Source organism: Kogia breviceps, chromosome 1, assembly GCF_026419965.1.
Source record: "Kogia breviceps isolate mKogBre1 chromosome 1, mKogBre1 haplotype 1, whole genome shotgun sequence".
NCBI classification, from domain to species: Eukaryota; Metazoa; Chordata; class Mammalia; order Artiodactyla; family Physeteridae; genus Kogia; species Kogia breviceps.
In genome coordinates, this window is record NC_081310.1 from 168656731 (window position 1) to 168683284 (window position 26554).

Here is a 26554-nt window from a genome sequence, read left to right on the forward strand (position 1 = left end):
CGGCAGCGAGAGCACCCTTCGGCGTGGGGTGGGTGGGAGAGGGCTGGGCGCGGGCACGCGGGCAGGAGTGCGTCGGGCCAACTCCCCGGACCTCCGGGACTCCTCCGCAGCCTGGGGTTGCCTGGTGCACGCGCTCTCCGCCTGCGTTTCCCAGACGCTACTTCTGTCACCGCCCCGGGCTGACACCAGCGTTCCCGCGTTCACACTTCTCTCGCACACTCGTGCCTGGTACAGCCTCACTCGGCCCCTGTGCCCCGAGCAGACCCGCATCCCGCCGCGCCTCCTGGGCCTCGCACTGCCGGAGAAGGCGGGACAAAGCACCCCGGTGGGAACTGCCGAATGACTTTGGCAGCCCTAGCCACGCTTCCCCCTGGAGGCGGTGGCAGTTTCAGACTGTCACAGCAGACGGGCCTTGGGTTCCTCGGGCTTACTGGGAGTGAGTTAAACTAGCACTGATCTGGCTCCTCTTGCCCCCTTGCAGAGTGGCACCTGGCACCGGGGATATAGCCGAGGGGGATGTACCTGGCATGGTCAGGAGGGTGTGGCGACTGGCAGGGAGCTAGTCCCGGCCTCCCAGCCTGGGTGTTTCCAGAGCAGCTCTCACTCCATGGGCATTTCTCTGAGCACCCTCCCCTCCCCTCTCAACTAGTGCAGGCTGCCTGGGATCCCGGACAGCAGTGGTGGCTGCTGCAGAACAGGTGCAGGTGTGTCCACCTCGACATCTGGCAGGGGGTTCTGTGAAATGGCTACAGTTGCTTATCTGTAAAATATAGTATGTCGTTATTGACGACTTGATCAAGGTCATAGGGAAAAATGATAAAGGCAAGTAATGGGTCCATCATTTAGTGGCTCTGGGCAGATTCCTTAATATCTTTTGGGCTCCATTTTATCATCTGGAAAATGGGGATGAGGGTCCTCAGAGGAATGTTGTCAGGGAAAATTGAGATCATATAAGTGAAAATGTTCTGTAGATATAGAGCCCTGTGCACATGCCAGTTACTGTGGTTTGGATGATTCTGGGCCGGTGTTTGCCATGGCTCTGCTCTGTGATTTAGGGAGACTGAACGCCACTTCTGTCATCTGCAAGAAAGGGGGCATTAACAAGTGTCCCGTGAGCCTGCTAGCAGATTCCCCAAAGTATGTTCTGTGAAACATTAGTTCTGAAAGCTGTGCCACGAGTAAGATTTCCCTATCCTAGTTAGTCTGGCAAATTCTGCAAGCTCTCTATAACCCTTCTGGCCAATCATAATCCATATTGGCAAATTAAAGGCTTTGAGAAGTACTGCAATTAAAAAACCCGTTTAACATTGTCAAACCCAGCATTTCCCTGGTTGACCCTGTAGCCCTTTTCGGGTTACACATGCTTGTTCTTCCAGGAAACAGTGCTTCTGGAGCTACCAATAGACATGATGTGGTGTCGTCCAGTTGCTAAGTTCTACTTGCCTTCTTGAATGAAGAGTAAGCAGAGGCCCAGAGGAGTTGAGTTCCTTATCTGAGATCACAGCTAAACAGTGGTCCAAGATCACCCGGTAGTTAGTGGTAAAGCAGGGACCAGAACCCAGACTCCTCATCCAGTGCTCTCATCCCATTTGGTTACATCCAGAAGTTGACAGGTCTCTTCTGCTGCTTTATGTGGACACTCTGCAGAATACATTTGGCAAACATAAAGATTTAAATGGATTCAATGATGATCCGGTACCTACTATGCGTCATTTGTTGGGGGCGGAGGGAGACTTTAGTATGTAAAGTTCTACCAGATGTGGAGGTTGTGGTGAAGAGTAATGGCAACAGAGTCCACACACACACACACACACACACACACACACACACACACACACACACGCACTCCTATACACTCACACGTCCACTTCCAAACACAAATCCCTGTCTCCCTACGCTCTCACCCATGCTCACACACTCGACCCCGTATACTCATTCACACCTGTGCCCCTACACCCGCACACACACTCCTACACATGCACACACCTGTCTCTGTACATGCACATAGCCACTCCTGTACACACTCACACACATAGCCATCCTGTGTGCTCTAGGCTGCAGCCAGGAGGCACTAGTGGCAATGGGCACGTCCCCTTTTTCTCATGTCCGTAGAGCTGGGGGCGTGTGCCTGGCACCAGCTCCCCAAGATGAGTATTGAGCACGTTGGAGGCCCTGGCAGGGCCAGTCTGATGTTTGCATTTCCCCAGTGTTTTCCCATTTCTCCCATTTTCTGCCATACTTATCCCCCCACCTTTTTTCCATCAGCTATTGTCTGGTCACACATGATATGGCTGAAACAGCTCTGGCTTCTATTGTGTCGTTTGTTTTAATCAACTCTCAAAGCTCGGTTAGGGCAAAGGCTTGGTCTCATTAGTTGGATTGGAATGCCCAGCTCCTAGGAGTACGCCTGGCACAGAGGAGACGTTCAATAAGCATTTATTGAATGAGTGAATGAGTGAGAGAGTGAGGGACTACTGGCTGCTAGGATGCCCGTGACCCAGGCAGACATCCAGGTGGATTCGCTGAGCATGTTTGCTGAGTGCCTACTGGGACCTAGGCACCTTTTTAAGGCAATGCTTGCATTCCAGTGGGAAGAGAGAATGAATCATAATGGACAAGGTAATGCTCACTGGTGATACACACCGTGAAGAAACTCCAACAGGCAGTGTGATGGAGAGTGTCAGGGAGGAACGGGGGAAGCCGAAGACGGCCCTAGGGCATCCTCTCTCGGAGGAGTTGACATTTATCCTGAGACCTGAACCATAAAAAAAAGTGATAGCCATGCCAAGATCTGGGAAAGGAGTATTCCAAGCAGAAGAACAACAGGTACAAAGGCCCCACCGCATGAAGGAGCAGGGCTGAGGGTCTGTGAAGAGGCCACACTTGTGGCCACTGCTGATTCCCTTACCAGCACCTTTGAAGGGGGCATTGGCTGGTGTCTGGTCTGGGACCTGATTGTCTTTGTGGTACAATCACAAAACCAAACTTGGTGCATCCTGGGCTTTGGGGTGTAGGGCTGCCTCGGCTATCTAAGAGGGCTGCCTTCCCATCTTGTCTGCCCCCCCACCCCTATAAATGAGGAGAGGGTTGGGCTCCTAAGACCCCTCCCAGCTCTGCCATAATAGAATCTGATGCTCTGTGTGCAGGAGGTTCACAACAGTTCAGGTGGTCCATCTGGAGGGATCGTGAATTAGTTGTGCCACTTCCATTATTAATAACCATGATGTCATACATTTGTGTGGTTCCTGATGGGCTGCAGAGCACTCTCTCCTGTGGACTCATCTGCCAAGTGGGGGAGGGTTAAGAAGGGGGGATGGTAGCGCTGGGCAGAGAGACGTCAGATACTGCCACATGCTGCTTCAGGCTCACCCCCAAGCCGCTTCACCCCCGAATCCCTGCTTCCTCAGTCGCAGAGCAGTGCACAGGAGAGCCTACTTCCTGAAGCCTTGGGGCTGTGAAGTGAGAATCAGCATGTCAGGGCTTGGCATGCCATCGTAGGCACTTGGTAGCTGTTGGTTCCCATTTTACAGATGAGGAACCCAGAGCTAAAAGCACTGTGGCTTTTCTGGTCCACTCCTGTATCTTCATTCTTCCCAGCCCAGAGCTTTGAATAACTATGCTGTTGAATTGATTTGCCTAAGGTTGCACAGCTAGTAAAGGACTAACCCAGGACTTTGTGCTCCCAAGTCCTTTTCATAAACATCACGCTGTTTGGGAATAATTGTCATGGTTAATAAAGACAGACCTTCATACCCCATCTGTAGGTGATCAGAATTATTGTTGCTTTGTTGAGAATCCTAAAATTGTAAGGTCTCAGGTTCTGAGGCGTGATATCCTTTGTAAAGCATTCAACGAATATCTTAAACATGTTGGAACCTTCTGGAAGAGCATGTAGATGTGAAAGAATGACCTCCTGAGGAGAGTTGAGAGCAGTGGTTTAACCAAGAGTGTCCTTTCCTGTCACCTGAGGGCTTGTAATGGAAGAGTTCCTAGTTCTACCCCCACTGTCTGATTCAGAGCTTCTAGGGATGGCATCTAGGCATGTGGAGAAGCCCCCTGGTGCTAGGAGTTCAGCCTGTGGATGAGAAGCCTGGCCGGCTGGATGCCTGGGAAGTCTGGCAGGCCCTCCATCTGCCTCCTTAGCTGTGGCTCTAACCCCTTTGTCCCCAGCTCACATCAGCCATGTGGGAGGAACATGAGCTGTAGAGCCCCACAAACCTGAGTTTGCATCTCCTGCTTTCTAGCAGGTACCTTGGCCAAGTTCCTTTATCTCTTCCAAGCCTCAGTTTCCTCAACTGCTCACTCTTCCCTACAGGGTGGCTGGGTGGATTACAGGAGACCATCTATGTCAGATATCTTATGAGATATCTGTGCCTGGCACGTAGTAGGTGAACAGGAAACAATAGTTTCAGTTATTATTATGAAAAATGAATTATAATAATAAAAACAGCTACAGTATTTGTGAGCTGGTTGCTACTAAAGAGTTTAATAAAAATAGACCAATTTTCTCCAAACACCAGACTTCTGAGAAGAGAGTCCACTCCATATTGTAAACACCAGCCCTTGGGTCAAAGAACTACCAGCTCCTCCATCTTCCCACACCTCTTCGTAGCTCAGCTCCGGCTCTGGTGGGGAGCCACGGGCTGCGTGGGAACCAGGGCCGGCCTCACTCTGCACACCTCTGACAGATCCATGGGCTCAGAGCGGGGGGACGTGGGGTTTGAAGGTCAGTGTTGAGTTCAGGCTGTGCTCACCTACGTCAGCCTGGTCTCCCGTTCCTGAGGTCACTGTGTGGAGGCAGTTGAGAGGCAAGCACGTGGGCTTGTGGGAGTCACAGAACATTGCACTTCTAACCTACTCTGTCATTCATTCATTTATTCTTTGGCAGTGGGTGGAGTCCTTCCGTGGGCTCAGTGCGGGGCTGAGCACTAGGAGTGCGCCTGCGTCCTCACGAAACTCAAGAGTCTAGCTGATCCAACCACTCACTAGCCATGTGGCATAGACAAGTTGCATTTCCTCTCCAGATGTCAGTTTCCTCATCTCTAGAATGGGATTGTTCTGGCTACTTCACCAGAGGCAGATCTTGGTGTTTTGAGGCCCCACTCCTCTCTGGAGTGCTGTCAAAGTTTTAGAGTCTCTACTAGAGCAGGCGGGTAGAGGACAGGGCTTCAGAACCAGGAGGAACTCCACTCTGCTGCTGGCTCTGCCAGCGACTCTGTGTGAGTCGCTGCATTTTTCAATTTCTCTGTGTTTCCTTTTCCTCGCTTATCTAATGTGGTTATGGCACCTTTGTTGTAGGGCACTGTGAGTGTGAGGTGAGATGATGATAAAGAGTACCTGGCTGTCAGTAAATGTGACCCCCATTTCCTTTCTGTCTGGCTCTTTACTGTCCTGTGCTTTGATACTTTTGGAACGTGACCTCTACCCACTGCTGCCCAAGATCATTTTGTCCCCGGGAATGGGCAGGGGCAGGCAGACAGCCTGCCCGGAGCTCAAGGAAATAAGCACATGTCCCTTGGTGAAAAGTGGGCCTGGGGAGGTGGTTCCAGCCCAAGAGGAATCAGGGCCAGGATGCAGAGCCAGGAGTCCTGGGTTCTGTCCAGGACCTGCCACCAGGTCACTGGTGTGTCAATTGCCAGTTCCCTCCCCTCTCTGAATCTCAGTGTCCTCACTGAGGCCAGTCTTCCAGATCCCCTGGCATCTTCCTGCCCTGAGAAGCCCATGGACCTTTGGTGTGCACACTGAGTCGCCTCAATAATGGAGTGGGCTGGTGGGGTATGGGGGTTTCACCAGTTTTTTCTAGCCTGGGCTCTACTGGAATTGATCATGTGGAGAAGCCAGCAGACAGACTCTGGTTTCTAATTGGCAGAGCTGCTCATGGGAGGGGAGGCAGATGAAGGGACATTAATAGCATGAAATTAAATTAAAAGAAGGGCGTCACTCCTTTTTTCTCCCTTAAAGAAGACCCAGAAGGCTCAAAGCCACCTGCTTGACAAATAGCTTTTCTCTCACTTGAATTCAATAGTGTGTTTGGATGGGAAGAGTTTGTTTTCAGATGATCAGGATGGAGGCAAGAGGTTGCAGAGTGACACTGGGAATCCAGTCATTTACCGAACGTCCCAAGTTCTAGGCACAGGGATATGCAGCAGTGAACAAAACAGACAACAGGCAGTGCTCTCCTGGAGCTTAGGGACTATAGCAGAGGGAGGCATACGGTGAACAAAGGAGCTCATAAATGTGTAAGACGTCAAATGGGTTAAGTGCCATGGAGGAGAAGCAAGTAGGGTAAGAAGTTCAGAGAATGCCAGGGGAAGGATACGGGGGCTCTTGTATGCAGGATGGTCGGAGAAGTTATCACTAAGGTGACGTTTGAGCAGAACCTTGAAGGAAGTATAGAAATGAATACACTAATTTAAGCAGAGCTGTCTTTCTCTACGGTGTACCTGAGAGCCTATGGAAAGATCTCACTTGAGGCTCAAATGGTCAGCTCAGTCAGGCAGCTCAGTCTCTGGGCCATCCTGCTTTAGACACAGGATACCAAGTCTGATTCATGATCCTCGTTACACCTGCATTCATGATAATAACAGTGAGCTGGATACGACTCTAAGTGAATGGGTCTTTAAACCTTCAAAACGCCTGTCCACAGAGACTGTCTTATTCAGTCCTCTAACAATGTAAAGGTATCATCTCCATGTTGCAGATGTGGAACCTGAGAACTCTATATATGGAGTGACAAGCCCAGGACCATATCCCAAGTGAGGGACAAAGTGGACATTCAAACCCAGACTCTGCCACCCATCAGATCAGTGTTTCTCCCTGCGGGGCAGCTGGGCACCAGCATACCACCTTGCATGAAGCCGAGGATGATATTTATTTTTTTGAGAACCAAAATAAAACCATAGACTAGGACTTCCCTGGTGGCGCAGTGGTTGAGAGTCCGCCTGCAGAGGCAGGGCACACGGGTTCGTGCCCCGGTCCGGGAGGATCCCACATGCCGCGGAGCGGCTGGGCCCGTGAGCCATGGCCACTGAGCCTGCGCGTCCGGAGCCTGTGCTCCGCAACGGGAGAGGCCCCAGTGGTGGGAGGCCTGTGTACCGCAAAAAAAACAAAAAAAACCCCCAAAAAACAAAAAACCCCCCCATAGAGGATATGATGACTAAATGCAATATGGGATCCTGAATGGGATCCTGGGACAGAAAATGGACGTTAGTGGGAAAACTGGTGAAAATATGAATAAAGTCTGTAGTTGAGTTAATAGTAATGTATGAGTGTCAATTTCCACTTGACAGGAGTACCTTGGATATGGAAGGTATTAACGTTAAAGGAAGCTGGGTGAAGGGTGTATGGGAACCCTCTTCTATCTTTGCAATTTTTCTGTCAATATAGGATTGTTCCAAAGTGAAAAATTTATCCAAAAATAAATGAATAAATCCACATACACTCCGACTCACCAGCCTCCTCAGGTTAATGAGGAGAGCCATAATGGGTCATCAAGTAATTGAATCCCTGCTGCTACTAATCATCCCTAGAGTTGCCTGTGTGAGAAGGAGCAAAATTATAAACCAATGCCTGTAACCACGCTGGAAGAGGAATGGAGGAGGTGTCTCCCCCCCGAGGCTGCCCCCAGGTGAACTTCTCGTATACCGTATAACCTATATTTTAGGCTATACCAAGTATGCCCTTTATATGTGATGAAAGGTCACCAACTCATTCTCACTTGATGCTGTAGCAGACAGATGGAAACCTAGTTTTATTTGTAGGGCTGCCTCATGTGACTCTATGAATCGGGGTGAGTAATGGCAGTGAAAGAGTGGCGGGAGGTGGTGAGAACAGAATCAGAGAGGGAAGGTGTAACGCTGGTTTTCTCTTATGGTGGAAAACATCAGGGCCAGGGAATGGTGTCTCCTGGAACGAAAGAAAGAGAGCAGGGTCAAGGGCTTCCTTGCCATGATTTCCTACTCACAAAGCAAGCGGGCTGGGGATCAGTCCCTCTGGCTGAAAACCACTGAGTCCAGAGCAAGTGATTGGTCCAGCCTCACTGTGCAACTGCCCGGGAGACACAGCTTAGCCTGTCTGGGTGACCTGGTCTCCTAATGGTTTCCAGAGGGCTTGTTCCTTGGCATGTGGGCATTTGGTTGGTGTAGCCCTGAAATATAGGACAGGCAGAAGATGCTCAAATGGACAGGAAACCATCACCACGAGTCTGTTAGAAAGCATCTAATGTTTAAAAGAGTAGGGCAGCCACTCCCAGATAGACTTTATTTTAAGCAGGCTCTGATCTTGTGAAATAAAGAGGTCCGGCATTTCCCATAGTGTGTTTTCTAGAACACAAGTGCCATGGATGGAAAGATGTGTTACAGGGAGAAAATAAAAGTGCTCTGTGTGCAGTTTTCCAAGCTTGATTGATCAGAGAACTCATATATATACACAAATGGCTTTATATATATACTTATATATGTACATATAAGGAATAGATTTTATATAAGTGTGTGTGTCTGTCTGATACGGAAGATGTATACATATATAAGTTCGCTGAACTAGAGTGCTATACAGAAGCATTTTGGGAAACACTAAAGTTATCTGAGGTCAAAGCTGAAAAAAAAACACCCCAAAATGAATGCTAAATTGTGACTCTGAAACTTGTTTCTGCATGTTCGTTTTAGCAAGTCAGTTTCCCACATTTTTTTTTTCCTATTTTGTTAACTTGACTGCCCTTTTCTCAGAAGAAAAATGGCAAATGGCATGCAGATGATCCTTCCCCCTCCGTTGTGTACTGTGTCCAAGGGAGACTGAAGTACTGCGTGTGTTCCCTGAGATGAGGGTAGCCAAGCCATGTGACAGCTCAGTGATGGGTCTCTAACCCAGAAACCCACCTGCGACATTGGTATTTTGGGAGCTAAAAAAGAATCTCTTTTTTAAAAATGCTGCTGAAGCCCCAAATTCCGCCTCTGTCAGGTGTGGTTTTCACACAAGGGATCCCCAGCACTTCCACATACACAGGTGTGTTTGTCACCCTGTAAGATGAGCATCTTTACTGCTCCCAGTACCAGGTCATTGGACATGCCAGGCTAGGTGGGATCGCTCTTTGACTAAGTGATGATTTCTAGCTAAGCTAATCCTCACCCCACTCCCTGGTACCAGACTTTCTCATCCCATGTTGCCCCCAGGGGAGAGTCCTGTAAGTTGCCGACCTGACCTTTGGAAACTGCCTGCCAGCCCCTTCCCAGCTGGGGTCCCACCTCAGCTTCCACGTCCCCTGACTCTTTACCCCCATATGCGTAAATTCTGCCCCCACCTAAGCCCTGCTTCTCACTCCTCCAGGCATGTTCCCAACACGTCCGTGTCCCGTCTCAGGTACAGGGTCCAATTCCATTTTGTGATTGCCTCTGTTAGGAACTGAACCTCAGTTTCCTACCTGGCATATTATATCAATATGTACTTAGACTCCACAAATAATGTGAAGGATAAATAACAGAAAGAGGGAAAATTTAAGGAAGGAATTTTCTTTCTCTTTAGATTAGATGTCGGGGAGAGGGAGCTTTTCAGATATCTCATTTGAGGATGAAACGGTTGGTTCAGCGAGGCCCTCAGACTCTGGCCTGTCCCTCATCAGACATGTGTGACCTCAGACGTCATTTGAAGTCTCTGAGCCTCTCTTTCCTGGGCCGTAAACATGAATTGACGCTCCTACTTCCCTCTTGGGGTTTTGATTCAATGCTGTGAAACTTGCGGGGAGCCTAGAGCAGTGCCTCCTGCATAGAAAGCTATGTGTTGTTATTCTTAGGATGAGAATTCCATCAACCAACTAAAAAAACAACGAAGTTGAAAAAAGTGTGCAAAGATGTAAACAGGTAGTTTACAGAGAAGTGAAAATGGCTCATAAACATATGACTAATGCTCTAGGTACTAAAAAACAAAGGATGATAAATAAAAATGCTTATAGATGGCAAAAATGTGAAAAAATAGAGACAATCTAGTGCTGGCGAGGGTCAAGGGGACTTGTGAGCCTAAATTGGTATCAGTGAAAATGATAAAGGCACATACCAGCCTTGATCCCGAAATTCACCAGCTATGGAAACACACATGTACACAAAGATACACACACACACACACACACACACACACACACACATAAGGGTGTTCCCTTGCAGTGTTGTTTGCAGTTGAGAGAGCTTAAAAATGACCTCAATGTACAGCAGAGACGGTGCTTTAGAAAATTATGGTGAATTTGTACTGTGGAATACTTTACGGCCATTTAAAAAGAAAGGAGTGAATCTATAGGTCCTGACATGGGAGGACATTTACAACATGCTTTTAACTGGAAAAAGGTTTCTGTGCGATATGTTTAATCTGATCCCATTTTTATACAGAAACAAATAGTTATATATGTGTGTGCACATGTAGATGTGTTTCTGTGTTCATGGAAAGAGCATGGGAAAATACCAGGGAACTGTTAGTGGTAGTTTCATCTGGGGAGTAGAAATTGGGAGGGTGAAGGGGGACTGGTCCATATTTTCCTTTAATTACTTCTGTATTTTTAAAAATATGTATATTTTTAAACAAAGAAAACAAAAAAGAAAGCCCAAGAAAATGAAGAGCAAAGACTAATCTTTATAGCACAGGATTATTGACAAGATGAAATGAGATCATGCTTGGCAAACATCTAACACAGTGCCTGATGCTTACTAAGTACCCAATAAATGCTTCTGTCCTCTTGGCCCTCCCTCCATAGACTCTGGGCCACCCTGCCCCTCTGAGTCCATCCCAGTGTTTTCCCCAGACTGCGAGCTCAATAAACACGCAATGGTGATCACAAGCTGGACAAGCACCCCAGTGCCTGCCCTCATGGAGCCCCTGGTCTGGGGAACCCACCCTGTTTCATTTCCCAGCCGTTCCCTGGGTCCTTTCTTCTTGGTCTCCTTGTGAAAAAAGGCTGCCTTCCTTCACTGGTTGCTGCAGGCCACACCTCCTGTCTCCCAGAAGGAGCCTCTCACCACCTCCCAGCGTGGGGCCGGCTTTGTCACCAAGCACATTCCGAGGGTGAATCTTATCATTTGGGTCAGGTCTGCTCACTGGTTTGTTTCTTTTCTGTTTCCACTCATGGCCAGGCTTTCCCACTCCCAGGCGGGTGTGTGGGCTTTCCTGGGTCCCTTCCCCCACTAGCCTCCACCTGGCTTTGATGAATTCCATCATGTCTGCTTAAAATCATTTCACTTCCAATTTGCTAATTTAATTCTAGTCTTACAGAATTTTGGCAACCCTGCCAAATTGGGTGCCAGATGCAGATTTAATGAGCATATTTTCAGTTCTTTTTTTTCTTGTCTGCATGGAGATGCCGAAGAGAACGGGTTCTGGAACTAGTCCCCAGAGGGCTCCCTGGAACACCCCACCCAACGTTTGACCTTGAGGCCCCGGGCATGACCTTCCAGCCAGGTCTCTCCCAGTCTGACAGGTAGAGTTCATGTCTGCTCCCCTGGGAAGGGAGCTGTTATTGCCTCATCCTCCCAGTCCTAGAAGCCTCAACCCAGTTCCCATCGTTTGGGCTTCACAGGAAGTGTATTTGGAGAAAATTACTTATTTCCTTCAGCCCATGTCTTCCAGCAGCCATGTGCAGCTCAACAGATGTTCACGGATTCGTCTCTTTTACAAACACATACTGAGCGTTTTCTAGAGTGATTTCTCAAAGTGTGGTCTGTTGACAACCTGCAGTGGAATTCTGGGGGTAGGGAGGAGGGGGCGGATAATGCATATTCCTGGGCCCTACCCACAGCTGTAGCATCAGTCTGGGTTCCACCTCTGAGGGGATGCTAGTGCCTCCAGCAATTCCAAGTGTTACCTAATTTCAAACTCATACAGACCCCTTAAGGAGACATTTTAATCTCCAAGGGAAAGACTCAGAGAAGTCAAACGGGTGGCTCAGGATCCACAGTGGCGAGTATCAAAGCTGGGACTTGGCATGAGCCTTTCGGTTCTTAGTGTAGGGCTCTTGCCGTCTCTGGTCGCAGTGGCTCAGGGCTGAGAGCTGTTGTTCTCGATCCCAGCGGATTCACAGCAGGCCTGTGCCTGCCCTTGTGCATCCACACACACCCTGCTTCACAGACGAGGACACGGAGACAACGTTCCCACCGCCAAGCCGGCAAGTCTGCAGCACTGTCAAAGCAGGGGCCACGACTCACACCACATCTGGTTCTAAATTCTGTGCCAAGAGACACAAAGGGCTGAATGGTGGAAAATGGTTGTTCCCTCGAGGACCAGGAGAAATGGGCAGAGCTCTCCAGTTCTGGCACGGAGGCCTGCCCTGCTGCTGGGCGAGTCACGTCTATTCCTGAGCCTCGGGCTTGTCATCAGTACAGGATAGGGTTGGCTACGGTCGGTGATTTCCAAACTTCTTTGGAAAGTTCTCACTTCTTTGTGGCCCCAATAAAATCTTGTACAGCATGTACAGAGAGACAAAACTGGAGATGCCTGGAGTGGCTCAGAGCTTTCCAAGAGGCAATTTGGAACATCTCATTTAGCATTAGCATGGGTCATCTGTGTGCGTCCTCTGGCCACCCCGCCCCCCAACATGATAGATGGCTACAGCCTAGCCTTGGGGGTCTGGCCCCTCGGGCTCCCGTCCGGCCCTACCACTTTCTGGCCGTGTGACCCTGGCAAGTTGTTTCCCTTCTTTGAGTCTCAGTTTCTTCCCTGTGAAATGGGGACCATAGCAGTTGAGGTGAGGATGAAATGAACTAGTGCATGCAAAATACTTAGCACAGTGCCTTGCATGTATCTATAGAAGGTATGGTGACTCTTGTTTTCCTTTGATGGGATAGGATGTAAAACATGAGAAGTTAACAGTCATGGCAGAGATTTCCCCGGGCCCTAGAAACACCATGTAGCATGAGTGAGTGCTGTGGACGGTGAGGCCCGGATATTTGTGGGTCTATATATTTCAACAATTTTTTTAGCCCCTGCAGGGGGTGAGGTCTTCTAAGAGAGAAACTCCCTGGTGGAGTGAGGGGCATGGTTTCGACCGAGATTCCCAGGTGGGAGTCCCAGAGTGGGAATGTAGAACAGGCTGGCAGGGCTCACCTGGAGCAGAGTCAGGGAGGGGAACAGCTGAGCGGGTGTGAGTGGGCCTCTGGCTGCTTCCTTCTGTGGGACCTGCTACCTCAGAGCAGGGCCCAGTCACATCCCAGAGGACCAAGGATGGGGCAAGATCAGAGCATCATGGGCTTCAAGCCCACGGGGGTGCCCAGTGGATCTCAGTGCTGGTGGCGAGAGGTCAGAGAAGGAAAGGTTGGGACACTGCAGGGACCTGCTGGGACCTCCCATGCCTGCAGTGCCACAGGGTTGGGGGCAGTGAGAGTGAGAGAGTGAGTGGTACCGGGAAGGAATGTTTGCCATCTCAGTGGGACTATTTCTGGCTCTGCTCCTGCAGTCACTGTGGAAACTGCACGTGCCCAGTTCAGTGTGGAAACATGACGAGTTTTTCAAGAGTGATGTACACTAAGCAGCCAGCCAGAAAGCTGCCGCCACTGCTGCTGGCAGGGTGAGAGTGTGTGTCTGCCCCCTCCCCTCCCCACCCCACCCCACCCCCATCTCCTTCTCTCTCTGCCTGGGCTGCCTTTCTCCTGGAGCTGTATTTGGGGGAGATGTGTTCTGTGCAGTGTGGTAGGTAGGCAGAAAAACGGACTTCAGAAGACGTCCCCATCCTCATTCCTAGAGCCTGTGAATACATTACATGGCAAAGAGGAATTAAGATTGCAGAAGGGGGCTGCCCTGGTGGCACAGTGATTGAGAGTCCACCTGCCGATGCAGGGGACACGGGTTCGTGCCCCGGTCCGGGAAGATCCCACATGCCGTGGAGCGGCTGGGCCCGTGAGCCATGGCCGCTGAGCCTGTGCGTCCAGAGCCTGTGCTCCCCAACGGGAGAGGCCACAACAGTGAGAGGCCCGCGTACTGCAAAAAAAAAAAAAAAAAGTTTGCAGATGGAATTATGGTTGCTAATTAGCTGAATTTTTAAAATAAATTTATTTAGTTAGTTAGTTTTGTCTGCGTTGGGTCTTCATTGCTGTGCGCAGGCTTTCTCTAGTTGCAGCGAGCAGGGGCTACTCTTTGTTGTGGTGCGGGGGCTTCTCATTGCAGTGGCTTCTCTTGTTGCGGGACATGGGCTCCGGGCATGCGGGCTTCAGTAGTTGTGGCATGTGGGCTCAGTCGTTGTGGCTCGCAGGCTCTAGAGCGCAGGCTCAGTAGTTGTGGCGCATGGGCTTAGTTGCTCCACGGCATGTGGGATCTTCCCAGACCAGGGCTCGAACCCATGTCCCCTGCATTGTCAGGCAGATTCTTAACCACTGTGCCAGCAGGGAAGTCCCTAGCTGACTTTTAAATAGGGAGATTATCCTGGATTGTCCACTTGAGCCCCATGCAGTCACAAAGGGCTTTAGATGTGGAAGGGGAAGGAGACTCAGTGTCAGGGATGTGATGTGAGGGAGGCTCCACTGCCATAGCTGGCTTTGAGGATGGAGGAAGCGGCTGTGAGCCCAGGAATGCAGGCAGCCCCAAGAAACTGGAAATGGTGAGGAAATGGACTCTCCCTAGAACCTCCAGAAGAAACAGAGCCCTGCCGGCACCTTGATTATTGCCCAGTGACCCGTTTTGGACTTGTGACCTCCAGAACTATAAGAGAACGCGTTTGCATTGTTTTAAGCCACTGTGTTTGATGGTTGTATGTTACAGCAGCAGCAGCAGGCAGTGACCGGGGAGGCTGAGACTATCATGGGGAGAGGTCTGCAGAGAGGAAAGCTGCAGCCACGATCTTTTCTTTTGCCTGTTGCCTCACTCTGTACATGGGTCACCTCTGGCCAGCTTGCTCTCTGAGTGAGCAAGTGACTGTCCCCTCTTTTTCCTCTAGGCTCCCTGTCCTGTCCCCTCTAAGTGACTTCTCATTCCTCTGACACTTGGTGCCACTCCTGGGGCTTGTCACTTGAGGACCTTGCGTTGTCTGCTTTAGCCACCAGCACGCTGCTGCTGCCTCTACTCCCACACACCCCATCCTGCCACCAGCCACTTGCTGGGCATTTTGCCAGAACCTAGGGGAAGAATTAGTGACTTCTGCCTGTTGAAGCTGGTTGTGCTCCCCACTGGTCAGAGCCATGCTCTGTGCTGTGTGCTGAAAGGGCCTGGACTTGAACACAGGGTGCCTGGGATTCGGTCCTGGCTGTGGCATCCGGTAACTCCAGCCCTCGGCTGATCACGTCCCTCCTTCCTCATGGAGAGGCTGGAGGGAAACAGGATTGGTGTGAAAGCCTTTGACAACACTGTGTCCTGGTGAGCGTGGCTGTCAGTGTTACTTTTCTCTCCCAGAGCTGAGTGCAGAAGCAATAGCTCCTCTTCCCACTGTGGCATACGTCACCACCCTGCCTGGAGCCCTTCTCCCCTTGCTTTAGACACTTCCTGCATGCCTAGACCTGGGGAAGCCTAGAGGAAATATGGAGAACCAGGGCTGGGATGTGGGTGAGGCACTCGCTGAGTGCCCAGGGTGCAAAATTTCAGGAGATCCTCACCCTCAGCGTCACGCAAACGTGGTAGGGAAGTCTAAGCCCGCACTCCCTTAATAGACGAAGAAACTGAGGCCTAGAGAGTGGAATGCCTTGCTCCAGGGCACATGGGGATGCTGGCGGTAGAGCTGGGACCAGAACCCAAGTCTCTCCCCTTCAGCTCCAGGGCAGGTCCGCTCTTCTTCCAATTAAATGCATGAGTGAATGGCTGAATGACTTTATTACTCCAGCATATATTTATGGAGTGCTTATTCTGTGTTAATAGTGTGCTAGGGGCTGGGCTTCAGTTTGGGAACAAGGCAAGCAGGGTATGGTCCTCCCCTGAGAATTTATATTCTGTGAGGAAAGAGTAAGTAATGAGGCAGTTAGTTCTTTAATTACAACAATGATGAATGCTATCCAGGGGTTGGAAGTCACGGGCTGTGAATGGTTGTACAGGTTGTGCACTGCACAAGTGCATGTAGCAGTCCTACCGTGGGGCCTCCATTAAGGAGGTTACAGTATAATTTGGAAGACAGGACTAGTATATCCTTAAAGTACCAGTACGAAATCATGAGTACTGGTTTTAACCACCATCATTGTGTTTAAAACAACAGGCTGGAAGGAGGGCCCAGAATTGCAGCCCTCGTTCCTTCTTCTCCAGGGATCTGGGCCCTCACCTTCTTTCCCTCCCTGTTTGATAGTCAGATCACATGCAGTCAGCCCTCACTGAGAGTCTCAGAGGAGGAGCCCTGCAGCCAGTAGGGCCTGGGCGACCAGGAGGAATGAGGCATTGCCCTCTCTTGGGGGGCAGAGCTCCTGTTGTCCTGGATAGGGTTCAAAGGCAAGGAGTTCTGTGATGGCAGAACAGGCTGGAATCTTCAGAAATAAAACCTTCTGTACCTGGACAAAGTCCACCTCTCAGCATCACCTGTTTTTTAGAATGGTGGGCCTGGAAGGAGTCTGGTAGGAATTAGGTGTCTCCCTGCCACCAGTGCACTGCATGGCTTTGCACCCTGTGCATCTCCGGATGTTTCCACAGGCATGGAGAAAGCGTATGGAAAAGCATGGGGAGGTGGGTGTTGCTTTACTAAAGTATCTTGCCTGTCTGTCAGGCAAGGCCAGCTTCTGGGCAGCCGTGGTGTGATGTCCTGTGGGCCAGCAGCACCCCTCCCACACACTAGTTGAGGGACTTTAACAAGCCCCTCACCTCCCTGAGCCTCACTTTATCTGTAAGACAAGAGTGAGAAAGACCTATCTCACCCAACTGTTAAAATCGAAAAGAAGGTCCAATGTGTGCAAGGGTGTTTTAAGTCTCTGGTTTATGAGGACACAGAAATTGCCACCAAATGAGAGCATTCCTTCAAGAATCAAAAGGCCAGTTAACTGAATAGATAAAGAAGATGTGGCACATATATACAATGGAATATTACTCAGCCATAAAAAGAAATGAAATTGAGTTATTTGTAGTGAGGTGGATGGACTTAGAGTCTGTCATACAGAGTGAAGTCAGTCAGAAAGAGAAAAACAAATACCGTGTGCTAACACATATATATGGAATCTAAAAAAAAAAAAAAAGTTCTGAAGAACCTAGAGGTAGGACAGGAATAAAGACGCAGATGTAGAGAATGGACTTGAGGACATGGGGAGGGGGAAGGGTAAGCTGGGACGAAGTGAGAGAGTGGCATGGACATATATACACTACCAAACGTAAAATAGATAGCTAGTGGGAAGCAGCTGCATAGTACAGGGAGATCGGCTCGGTGCTTTGTGACCACCTAGAGGGGTGGGATAGGGAGGGTGGGAGGGAGACGCAAGAGGGAGGAGATATGGGGATATATGTATATGTGTAGCTGATTCACTTTGTTGTATAGCTGATTCACTTTGTTATACAGCAGAAACTAACACAACATTGTAAAGCAATTATACTCCAATAAAGATGTTTAAAAAAAAAGAATGTATTGTAGAGTTGCAATAAGTTGAAAACTTAATTCTAAAGATTTAAATTATTCTTGGAAAAACAAAAAAAGGCCATCTAACATATTTCCTGAGTGAGAGATCCATCCTGGCTTTCAGGAGGAGCAGAGAAAGACACGTGGTACTCTGTTTTTTTTTTTTTTAAATAAGGAAAAATTATTCTGACTGGTAAATAAATCAACTCCTTGGCAGGGAGTTAAAAGAGAAGAGGTCCTTAGAGATGGGCTTGTTCTAGTCTCTGGTTTGACAGAAGGGGAAACTGAGGGCTAGAGGAGAACATGATTTGTCTTCAGTCACATGGCTGGTTAATGACAGGGCTGGGGTCCTACCCACCTCCTGTGCCACCCCACACCCTGCCCCATATTCTGGGAATTTAGCTATTTAAAGAGCAGTAGGTAGAGACAACCTGTCAGTGAAACAGGAGGGTGATCCCGGTGAGAGTAAAGGGATAGGAAGGTGGGCACAGTCCGGACAGGGGGTGGGCAGGAAGGGCAGGAGGGAGGCAACAGCATGGAAGGTCTTGGTTCCGAGTGGCCAGAGGCGGAGTGCCCTTCAGGTTCCCCTCCTCCTGGAACCACCCAAAGCCTCAGCCCATCTCCGGGTTCCCAGGATGTACAGCCGCCACAAAGGTAAGCCTCAGGCTGTTTGGGGTCCGAGGCTGCTGCACAAAGGGCGATGTTGGGGACCATATGGACCTGCTGGTTTGGCAGAGTGACACGTTGCTTGTCCTGGAAAATGAGTTCCTGAATGTGGTGATGTCAGGGGCAACACCCTGGAAGGCAGGCCAGTGGGGGTGTGTTTACTGGCTGTTACTCATCACTCATTCACTCCGCACGCCAAGCACTGTGCTAACAAGCACCGGAGGTACACAGACGGTACACGTTGTTCTTGCCCCAAAGGCGCTCGCTGTCTGTGGGGAAGACGGACACACAGGAAGGTTACTTTCACAGTGTGCGGGGTCGGTGTTGCAGCAGAGCTCTGGCTGGAGGGTCAGGAGCAAGAGAGAAGGGGGTTCCAGCCCGGTCCCTGGATGGTGGAGGGGCTGGGGGAGAAGGAGGAACTACCAGGGCCGAGCTTTCAAAGGATGGATGGGAGTTCACCTGGCAGAGAGGGGAGGGAGGATCTTCCTGAAGAAGGGTTTGGAACCTGGGAAGAAGGTGGCGTGTCCAGGTATTAGGTAGCTGAAGAGCAAGGAGTAAGGAGGAGTGTCAGGTGATGGGTGAATCTGGAAGGTCACGGTGGCCGTATGGGAAAGAGGCTCTGACACCCACTTAAGGAACCTGGATTTCTAAGGGCGGTCAGCAAACGCTGAAAGTGGTTATGGCGCACCGTGATACTTGCTTACTCTGAGGTGCAGAAACATTGCTCTGCGTGGCGGGGAGAGTGGGCCCAGCGACAGTGGGTGGACAGGAGTCCAGGGCCTTGAGAGACTCTTACGGAGCCAATTCACTGAGAACCTGGGGACACGTGGAATGTAGGGGGCTCAGGAAAGGGAGCAGTCAGCCACAGCTCCTGGACTTCTCAGCATCCCTCGGATGCTTTGCAAGGCCCCCCCATGCTGAGGTTCAGGGTTCCACCCTGGGCGGCAGGCTGCTTACCTGGGACAGCAGTAGAGCCAGGGCTGGGCTGGGGCTGTGAACCCCTTGAGGTCCTGACTGACAGCCCATCTGCTGGTTTCCTCAAGGAGAGCTGAGAACATGTGGATGCTCTGGGGCTGTTGACTCATCTTCACCAACACACCTACACTCAGGGGTGGTCAACTGAGAGAACTCAGGGTTTATCCCCTCGTTCATGGTCATGAATTATGCTCAAAGCTCTGTGAGTGATACAGAGATGTATCACACACATCCTAGTCCTGTCCTCAAAGGTCATGTCGTTTGTCTGTGATGCTGACAAACATCTGTATAAGTATTATGTTCCACATATACAGGGGAGAAAAGGGAAAGACCACAATAAAGAGACCACGTGCTGTAAGTAAGAGATTCTTTCTGGCCAGAGAGGGGAGGGCATGGAGGGCTTCATGGAGGAGGTGGCATATGAACTGGGCTCACATGGGTGGATGTGGTTGGATTTGGCCACAGTGAAATGGAGAAAAGCATTCCAGACAGGCAAAACTGCACAGAAGCAGACCAGCTGTGAGCATGATAGTTTGGCAGGAGCAGGGGTTCTGCAGGGGAGCATTGATGTCAGGGGCAGCCTGGCTATTAGTAGAGGAGATCTCAAGTGTAGACTTTACTGTCCAGGAAGAACCACTGAAGAATTTGGTACAGGGAGGGGCATGGTGAGAGCTGAGTGTCAGCTTATTTGGCCTAGTGGAGAGGGTGACCTTTCAGATGCTGCTATGTACTGGTCCAGAGGAAGGAATGACTCTACCGAGGTCTTAGCAAGGGTGATGGAAAAACAGGACTCTATCCATATTTATTGACGTTTATTGAGGCTTTAGGCCAGGCACTGTTCTAAGCACTTTATGTGGATGAACTGAGTCTCCCCAAGTCCAGCCATGCAGGTACTACTGTTATTCCCATTTTACAAATTAGTTTACCACAACCAGAGATATTAGGTAAATAACCTGTCTAGGCAGGTCACACAGCTAGGAAGTGTTAGAGGCAGAGATTCGAACCCAGGAGCCTGTCCTCTTAACTTCCACCCTAGAAATGGCTTCCCAAGGGGACAGAGCAGATGAAAGGTGGCCCTGGCAAGGTTGAAATGGTTTCTCCCACCTCTCAGACCAGCCCCTGGAATGGTGGGGCTGTCTGGCTCTGAGGGCTGACCCTGGTACTCTTCACCCCAATAAGCTGTGGGGACCCCTCTGGGCCTGATTGGTTCACCGATTCAAACCAGCCTACATATAGGAGGTGACAATGTAAATAACTGATGCAATGGAAACTTTCTATGGAAAAAGGTACCCACTCAAACAGCTACAAAGTCCAAAAAAAGGAAGAACAGCAGAGCAGACCCAGAGGACTCTGTAGCAAACAGTTTCCTTTGGCGCAGCCTTTTCTGTCTGCCTGAGGCTCTGAGCTGGTGGGCGAGGAAGCCAGCAGCACTGGACAGGTGGCAATCTAGACCAGAAGCTTGGCTGGATCCCTTGAGGGCCCGGGGTCATCAGGCTTCCCCTCTTAGCTAAGGAGGTAGCCATGTGGGTGCAGAAAGCAATTCATCCTCCAAACACACACCCTGGTTCTCAGTCTCCTCCGAAGGCCTTGATTGGGGCCCCTCCCCTCTGCGGACCAGTGGTTGAGGTTTTGCAGTCCCCAGTGTCTCCCAGGGCTTCAACCTGCTTTTTTATCCCTGTGCCCTCCCTGTCAAGAAGTTGCATCAGTCTTGTTATGGGATCTGAAATCTTCTCATTTTAGCACACAAAATCATTGTAAATATAAGTAAAGCTAAAAGATCAGAAACAACCAAAAAAGGAAGAGGAGAAGGCCATTTTTTGGACAGTTGACTCTGTAGTATTTAATTCTTACACCGACCTGAGCTCTGCACTGTTGCTCCCATTTTAGAGACGAGAAGACTGAGACTTGAAGTGTTAAGTGACTTGCCTGAAGCCACACAGCAACAGAGACCAAGTGGTACCTGGTTTTATCTAACACTGAAGCCTGGGGCTCTCCTTCTGCTGTGCAAAGCTGTCTACATCTCTCTGTTTCCTCAGTTGTCAGATGGTAGCATCAGTGTGACAATGAGATAATAGGAGGACAACACTGGCACATGGTAGGCACTCAACAAATGTGGGTTTCCTTCCCTACCCCTCCCTTCTGCCTCTACAAACTGGGGGGATGTGATGAGCCTTCTTGTGGGGAAACAGCCCGAGTTTGGGGATCCTTGGGTGGAAGGGAGGTAACCACTGATTTGCTGGCCTGTCTTCCCTACTTGATTGAGAGCACCCTGTGACAGGGGCTAGCCCTTCTTCACCTTTGCACCCTAGGGTCTAGCCCAGTGACAGGGAGTGTCTTGTCCAAGGTGGCTGGATGCAGCTGGACCGAAAATGTGGACCAGTCCAGTGGGCTGTTTATTGCACCCGGCTGCAGGAGATTTCCGGTGAGAGAGGGCCATCACTAGGTGTGGCCTGGTATGGCAGGAAACAACTCCTCTACCCTTCTACCCCTGGCAGCTGTCAGCACCTCCACCTCACGTGCAGGCCCTGGGGTTTCATCTGCACTTTCTCTTCCTGTCACTCTTTATTCTCTTAGACTTCTGGGCTAGGTACCCTCTATGTGCATTCAGGGCCTTCCTCCCCACTTCCCTGCAGTGTCTTAAAACCGTGGATGTTTCTCCTGCTAATCCCCATACGGAGTTTGTGGGACCGGATATTCTTGCCTATCACTAAACGGAATCCATTACTCTGCACTTGAAGTTCCTCTTTTTCTGTCCTCAGTACAAATGGAAATATATCACCATCCCCTATTTTTAAAAACTCTGCTTTTACTGGAAAACATTTCCCAGGTCTTCTCAAAGAATGTCCTGTCCATATCAAAGGCTCTGAGCTCCACTGCCTCTCTTTCTGCTCCTTTTTCTTGTTTGGGACACCTCACTCACTATTCCACGGGAGAGAGCAGCTTCTTGTCTGGAGAATGGGGCGAGGAACCAGGAAGGATTCAGAAGCAGCCCGTGAGCTGTCCAGTGCTTGTGGCAGTGTTCTCATACTGAAATGCAGAAACGTGAAGCAAAGGAGCGCATCCCAGGAAAGGGAGAGCCCGAAGCCTACCACAGGGAAGGAGGCAGGAAACCTTGTGGAGCCAACCCCAAAACAGAATCCAGAAAGAGGAGAAGTGGACAGAGGGAGGACGACTTGGATGGTCTCCCACTGTAACTGAAGAGCACAGGCATTAATTGAGTGCCTTTTGTATGCTGGGTCCACACTACATCTCTCACACACTTTGTCTCATCCAGTCCTCACAACAAACCCAGGGAGGGGTGATGTTCTTCACTTTTTACTCATGAGGAAAGAGGCTCAGAGAGGTTAAGTAATTTAGCTGAGGTCACACAGCTATTAATGGGTCTGAAACCAAGTTCCTGTGATATCAGGGCTGTCTCTCTGTGCTTTCCTGTGCTGCTTCCCTGGTGTTAGGTAAATGAAGCAGCAATTCTCCCCATTTCCCCTCCCAATTGCTAAGTAGCCCCACATGATCCCCCGAGATTATGCCATGTGATTCTGCCATGTGAGTCCCGGTGTCTTGGATTTTTGTGTTTTCTTATTGGTTTACAGACCACCGTAACAGAAATAAAAATTAGAAAGATCCGTCCCACAATTCCCTGCCACAAGCAGATCAGACTCAGCTTATCCGTGTGCCAACCCCATCTGCAAATGTCCCATTCACAGTGGAGGGACAGTCTGTGTGTCAGGAGGGCAACCGTGGCCTCAGAGCGGGCCTGTCTACTTTCTCTGGGATCAGGGTATGAGGCCCCTTGCTGGAAACCCAAGCCCCCAGGCTCCCCTGCCAGCCCTTAGAAAGCCTCTGTGTTGTGACCCAGTGAGGCTGGCCCCTGCAGGCATCCGGGGTTTTTCTTTAACCCTTCATCAGCTGAACTTCCCTTGCAGTGATACCAACCCCCAGTGCCCAGGCCGGATGTGAGATGCCCTCCACCTGCCAGTGGAGGCCGTGCTGTGATGCTTTGGTTCCACAAGGAGGGTGGGGAGGGGAGAGGACCGGCCTCCCTCCTTGTGGTTTTGGGTGGGGCCTGTAGAGGAGCTGGCCCTGGTCCTTCCTGCCCTGGGTATATGCTACCTTGCAGATGGGCCCCTCTTGCCATAGTAGGCCTTCCTTGTTCAGCTGCTTTCTAAAAAGAAGACAGTTTTATATCATTTTAAAATTGAAATGTTTAAATTCTAAAAGTGATACATGTTTATTGTAAAAAAAAAAAAAAGAAGAACAGTATAGAAATGTATAAAGAAGAAAATGCATGCTCTAAACCCCACTCACTGCACAGTTCCACCCCTAGGATGTGCTGACTACTTAATCCTGCAGGTCCTTTGTGGCATTAAAAGCTACACAGATATGTGTGTGTTTGTGATGTTGCTTTTCCCCGTTTTTCACACCGTCCCATTGAGGGGAAGTGTGTGTAACAACTAAGTATGTAGGCTCCGGAGTCAGACAGGAACCAAGGTTCACCACGTGTCAGGTCTCTTTGCCTCACTAAGTCTCATGTGGAAAATGGGACCAGCAATAGTGCCTTCCATTGAGCAGGCTGTGAAAAGTAAGGGAAGTCACCGTGAGAAGTGTTGAACCCAATATTCAACACATAGATAAAGTCACAACAAATCTCTATTATTGGTAGGAGTATATATTTATTTTTAATTAAGAAAAGTTACTGTCCCATTATTATACCATTGGGTGAATTTATCATCATTTACTTATTAAGCCAATTCCCTGCTGATGGGTATTAAGGGTGTTTCCATATTCACTGATAAAAATAATGCTGCAGCCATTGTGTGTGTGTGCATCTGTGCATATGTTGTGTAAGATGTGTGTGTGTTTGTGTGTGTGCACTTGTGAAGCTGCTGGGTCAACAAATTTTGGTCAATCCTTCTCTTCAACACTGGATGGTAGCAGTCATTTTTGTCATTGCCAGTCAAATCGGGGGAAAAGGTGATATTGACTTTTAACATATATCCTTTAATTATTAATGAGGCCAAGCATCTTTGCATCTTTATTACACATTTTAATTTCTTGAGCAATGATCTGTTTATTTCCCCTCTCCATTTCATTAGCTATGCATCTTTTCTTATTGTTTTGTGGGTGCTTTTTATGTATTATAGATATTGACCCTGTTTTATATATGTTGCAGATATTCATAAATAGTCTGTCATTTGCTTTGTAACTGTTAATGGGGTCTTTTGTTGTATGTAGTGCTTAATTTTTTTATGTAGTCAGTTTTATTAATATTCTCCTTTAAGAGCACTGAGATCTACGTCAGGCTTTGAACGTTATTTTCCAACACTAAATTATGTAAATATTCTAATAGTTTTGGTGGTTTCATGGATTTGCTTATATGTTTTGTTTATATCTTTAATTCAAATAAATTTCGTTGTAAGTGTGGTACATGTACTCTATTTAAAATAGAATTCTACACCCTCCCTCACTCTGTATCCCTGCATGTTTGTTTCCTGCTCATCTCCCCTGGCTAGACCCTCAGCTCTACAAAGGCAGAGACCCTTTCTGTTTTGTTCATTGCTGCATATCCAGTGCCCATAATAGTGCCTAATATATAGTAGGCACTTAGTAAATATTTGTCACATGAATATACAAACAGCCAGTTGTCACAGCTCTCTTTAGGTAATCCATTCTTTCTCACTAATTTGGAATTCTATCTTTGGTAGCCTTTTCTGTTTCTTCTTTTGTTATTGATCTATTCAGATTTTCCCCCTATTCTTTAGTTTTACAATTTATGATTTTCTAGAAAATCATCAATTTTCAAATTCACTGACATCAAGTTATGTATCACATCCTCTTAAATTTAAAACAGTGTTAATATACATGATTACAATGCCTTTCTTAATGCTTATTTGTGATTTTGCTCTTCACTGCTAGTCAGATTAGCCAGTGGTTTGTCCATGTTGTTTGTCTCAGAGAACTAATTTATTTTGTTGTGGTTGCTGTACTTTTCTCATTCATTCATTTTTGTTTTCAACTTTATTCATTTCTTCCTTCTAGATTTTTCTGGTTTATTTTATTCTTTTTCAGCTTCTTAGGTTAGATGCTTAAATCATTTAGTTTCAATCTTTCTTCTTTTATCATAAAAGCATTTAAGGTTTGTATTTTCCTCTAAATGCAGCTTTGGTTATATTCCACAGGTTTTTAAAGTAGGATTCTCAATGTATAGTTTCAGTTTTGCTGTCCTCTTTGACTCAAGTTTATTTAGAAAAGCATTTTAAAATTGTCCTGTGCACAGTTTTTTTAATTTTTTGGGGTGGGGGGTTTGTTTGTTTGTTTGTTTCTTTGCTACTTGTTCGTTTCCAATTCTGATGTATTGAGAACTGAGCCTGTGATATCCATGTTGGAATTTGAGATTTTCTTGTTGTCTACTACAGAGACATTTGAGATAAAGGTGTTTTGTTTCTTGAGTATAAATGAAGTTAAGCTTACTATCTTCAAGTCCTCTATATTTTTCTTTCTTTTTTTTTAAACAATACCATTTATTGCAATAGTATATTAGTCAGTGTCCTCCAGAGAAACAAAACCAATGGGATCTGTATATACAGAGCGAAAGAAATAGATTTTTTTGAAGGAATTGGCTCCCAATTATGGAAGCTGACAAGTCCAAAATTGGCAGGGAGGGCTGGCAGGCTGAAGACCTAAGGAAGGGCAGATGTTGTAGTTTAAGTCCAAAAGCTGTCTGCTGCAGAATTGTTTCTTATTTGAGGGAGGTCAGTCTTTTGTTCTATTCAGGCCTTCAGTTAACACCCATATTATGGGGGGCAATCTGGTTTACTCAAAGTCTATATTTTTCTTATATAAGGTTACATGTACCATCAAATTTTGACTAATGAGCTCAAGATCCTTCCTGGGTTTTTGGTTTGTTTTGCCTTCTTCTTGTGGTCCTAAGAGTGTGTTATTACATAAACTTTATGGTTCTGTTGTCCAGGGTGACAGTAAATGTTCATGGTTTTTGTGTCTTCTTGGAGAAACAGACTCATTAGCAATATAAAATGCCCCATTTATTCTAACAGTTTTGCATTTTGACTGATATTAATATTGACTCTCCTGCATTCTTTTTGTTACCATTTTGCCTATTGATGTCTCTTTGGCATTTCTTTGATTTCAACCTTTATCAATTTGTGTTACTTCCAAACAGCATATGGCTGGATTTTTTTTCCCCAATCTAATCTGTCCTAGAGTAATTTCATTTACTCACATTCTTGTATTTATGATATGTTTGGTCTTACTTTCATCATCTTACTTTATGTCTTTTGTTTGTTATACCTTTTCCTTTCTTGTTTTCTTTTCCCTTTCCTAACTCTTGCTGAATAATTGAATTTCTTTGCTCCCCCCAACAGTGTTTTAAAAGGTCTGTATCTTATTTTTCTTCAGAAATGGTTACCCTTAAATAAAAAATAT

The 26554-nt window shown here is 48.2% G+C and overlaps 1 protein-coding gene across 9 annotated transcripts in view; it reads left to right on the forward strand.

Moving 5' to 3' along the window:
- HIVEP3 (HIVEP zinc finger 3) overlaps positions 1 to 26554 on the forward strand; it is a 503326-nt gene that overhangs the window by 373984 nt on the left and 102788 nt on the right. The gene's annotated exons all lie outside the window — the stretch shown is intronic.